Raw genomic sequence first — 593 nt, forward strand, 5'->3', positions numbered from 1 at the left:
TAGATATATCACTCTTATACAAAAATTTTAAAATAAATAACTGATTACAAGTCAGCCATCCTGGTAATTCTGGAAGCTGATGCTCATGTCTGTTTCTGCAGGAGATGGGGTTGCTGGCGGGCTTCAGGCACTTATGTACAAGCCGAGGAAGCCCAGAGGCCCCGGAGCTCAAGAGGAAACCACTAGCAGTGGTTCTCTTTAGAGGGCAGGTTTCACACAATGACTTTCAGCTCTTCAGTTTCCAGATTTCTTACCTGTTTTCTGCATTAGATATTTGTGTAATATTTGAAGCATATAAAGTGCTTGCATCACCCTTGTAGGAAAAGAAAATAAGGAAAAATAAACTTACATGTTTTTTAAATGTTGATAACCATCGTGGTCATTTTGTAATGTATAGAAATATCAAATCACTATGTTGTACGCCTGGAACTAACATAGTGTTGTAGGTCAGTTATACTTCAATGTGAAAAAGAAAAGAAAAACACTGATAACCATTGCTTCCATGTTTTTTTCTACATTTTCTCAAAAGTTTTAGGGTCAGAAACCTGCTGCTTTCCTTTTGTACTGATTTCTTTTTCTCTCTGCCTCGACAG

The 593-nt window shown here is 37.4% G+C and overlaps 1 protein-coding gene across 3 annotated transcripts in view; it reads left to right on the forward strand.

Moving 5' to 3' along the window:
• NUDT3 (nudix hydrolase 3) overlaps positions 1–593 on the forward strand; it is a 107,756-nt gene that overhangs the window by 98,930 nt on the left and 8,233 nt on the right. The gene's annotated exons all lie outside the window — the stretch shown is intronic.

Source organism: Pseudorca crassidens, chromosome 10 (assembly GCF_039906515.1).
Source record: "Pseudorca crassidens isolate mPseCra1 chromosome 10, mPseCra1.hap1, whole genome shotgun sequence".
Classification (NCBI taxonomy): domain Eukaryota; kingdom Metazoa; phylum Chordata; class Mammalia; order Artiodactyla; family Delphinidae; genus Pseudorca; species Pseudorca crassidens.